The sequence below is a fragment of the Pinus tabuliformis genome, chromosome 5_1 (genome assembly GCF_031772625.1).
Source record: "Pinus tabuliformis cultivar Carrire ecotype Pingquan chromosome 5_1, CPIR1, whole genome shotgun sequence".
NCBI lineage: Eukaryota > Viridiplantae > Streptophyta > Pinopsida > Pinales > Pinaceae > Pinus > Pinus tabuliformis.
The window spans coordinates 932,162,060-932,165,020 of NC_142305.1; positions in this window are offsets into that span (position 1 = coordinate 932,162,060).

Below are 2,961 nucleotides of genomic sequence, written 5' to 3' on the forward strand. Positions count from 1 at the left end.
CAGATCATTTAGGGAAACCATGTATTGTTCTTCATGCTCTCTTTCTAGCCAAGTAATAGACATTCTGATCCGATGAAAGCCTGAAATCAAACCATAAGCTTAGTTAGGATCCTTTTCATGCAAAAAATTGAAAAAAAAGAAATAAGTCAATTTGGTGAAACAAGTTTGGGAAACGCACCCAGCACAGCCCAGGCAAGGAGACACTGCACCACAGTGTAGAATCCCTTCTATCTGGGTTCTCCCCAGTGCAGTTTTCGACATGAAAGCCTGTGCTGGTCCTAGGGTGAAAAATTCAAACCGCAGGGGGCCTAAAAACCCTAAACACTTGCATGAAACAGTAAACGAACGATACGAAAAGAAAGAGGAGGGGTAGATCTCCTACCTAGTCTGGACAGCACGAGAAATGATCCACAGAATCCCTCATAATCAGCTGATGAAGATCGAGGTAAAAGACAGGGTCAGAGCACAAACTGAATGGCAAATTTCAAATGGTGAAATAACATGGTAAATTCTTGTTTCTATGTTTATTTCATGAGCATTAAATGAGTAAACTTTAGTATTTACCTATTTTTACCAATAAAACAGGTATGTTTAATCCATTTGGTGTTGCTATGAACAGATTTACAACTAACTTATAGAATTTGACGTGCACAATCATGAATTGTATTTTGACCACAGAGCATACTTTTATCTCTTTTTCGAGCTCTGTTAAACATCGAAAAATGAATCCCCTTTGAGTCCTCTTTAAGCTCTTTTCAGACTCTCGAAATATGAAAAGGTTGTCGAGTGCTTTTCCTTTTTAGCTTGTTAATGGATTGGAAATGACATATGCTCAGTATAATTTTAACCCTTTTTCGAGCTGAGATATATTATTTATGAAAAAGGAATACGTTGACCGAACATGGTCAATAGGTTCTCTCTTGTATTGTTTTATGCTTTTTTGGACTTGAGAGACAAACATACGAAAAAGAACTTGTAGATTTTTCTTTTTTTTTCCTTTTCAAACTCTCTAAACATGAAAAGGACTAAGTTATCATTGTCGTTAGACTCGTTAAAACATCAAATAGAGACCCACAAGGAGTTTGGCCCTAGTTGCCAATTTTAACACTCCCTCTCAACTAGGGAGAACTCCATCTGCAATTCGTCTGCCAGTCGCTACTATTCATCCATCAAATGCACTGCCCTGTAAAGCTTGACCCCTGCTCTGCTCTGCTCTATCCTGCCTACTATGTTATGTTCTGTTCTACCCTGTTATGATCTGCTCTACTCTACTTTGTTCTGTTCTACTCTGCTTTGTCCAAATTATGAAGAATAAGAAATGATCGAGGATGTATCATACTAACTCAAAGTCAATCTCAGAGTGTGTACCACTGGTCCTAGACTAGTCTCAACCAACCCGAAGTCAGCGTCATAGAGGGTACAACTCCTACCACTAGTCCTAGACCAGTATCATCCTCCACTGACTCAAAGTCAGTCTCAAAGTGTGTACCACTAGTCCCAAACCAGTCTCAATCGACCCAAAGTCAGCGTCATAGTGGGTACAACTCCTACCACTGGTCCCAGACCAGTATCATCCTCCACTGACTCAAAGTCAATCTCAGAGTGTGTACCATTGGTCCTAGACCAGTCTCAACCAACCCGAAGTCAGTGTCATAGTGGGTACAACTCCTACCACTGGTCCTAGACCAATCCTCCACTGACCCAAAGTCAGTCTCAGAGTATGTACCACTAGTCCCAAACCAATCTCAACCGACTCGGAGTCAGCATCATAGTGGGTATAACTCCTACCACTGGTCCCAGACTAGTATCATTGATCCCAGATCAATGAAGGTCATCCTAGCATAGGGAGTACAGTAGATACAGTGATGCATCCATCAGTACTACTATGGTCCCTATCCTCATTTCCCTGCTCATTGATTAGATGAGAGGTACTTCCCATGAGTCCCAGACTGCATGGGTAGGATGCCTCGACAGGAGAACTAATCAATCATGTCCTCACAAGAGAACTAATCATCCTGCTACACAATCGTCATGGAGAACACATCATCCAGACCTCACAGGAGAACTAATCATCCTACTACATAATCGTCATGGAGAAAACATCATCCAAACCTCACAAGAGAACTAATCATCTTGCTACATACTCGTCATGGAGAACACATCATCCAGACCTCATAGGAGAACTAATCATCCTGCTACATAATCGTCATGGAGAACACATCATCCAGACCTCACAGGAGAACCAATCATCCTACTACATAAGCATCATGGAGAACACATCATCCATACCTCACAGGAGAACTAATCATCCTGCTACATAATCGCCACGGGGTGTTATAGGGAAAGTTTTGATTCTTTTACCCTGTGATCATATGTCACTCCAAGAAGTACCCCGCACCCCCCTGGAGCTACAAGAGCTCTATACATCATACAGGACCCTCATCAGAGGGTTTCTAAATGACACCAAGCCGTTCTCAGAAAGTCAAAAATTTGACCTTTCCTAGGGGCTTTGTCAGAATGTTGGTGACCTGCTCATCTATACTGATATGTTGGAGCCTTATAGCTCCCCGCTGCACCATATCTCAAATATAGTGGTACCTAATATCAATATGCTTGGAGCGATCATGAAATACGGGATTCTCTGACAAATGAATCCCACTTTGGTTGTCCCATAGGATCATAGTGGTATCCAATGTAAATCCAAACAGCTCACTGAAGAGCTTTCACAACCAGACTACCTCATAGGAGGCCATGCTAGCAGCAATATACTCTGCCTTGGTGATGCTCAAATCCACTGACTTCTGCTTCCTACTCATCGAGGATATCGAAGCAAATCCCAAGGAGAAACAGCACCCGGAAGTGCTCTTACAATCCACCACACTGCTTTCCCAATCAGCATCAGTGTATCCAAGTAGTCTCACATCTCCGACAGTGGATCTTAACCCATATGTAATTGTGCCA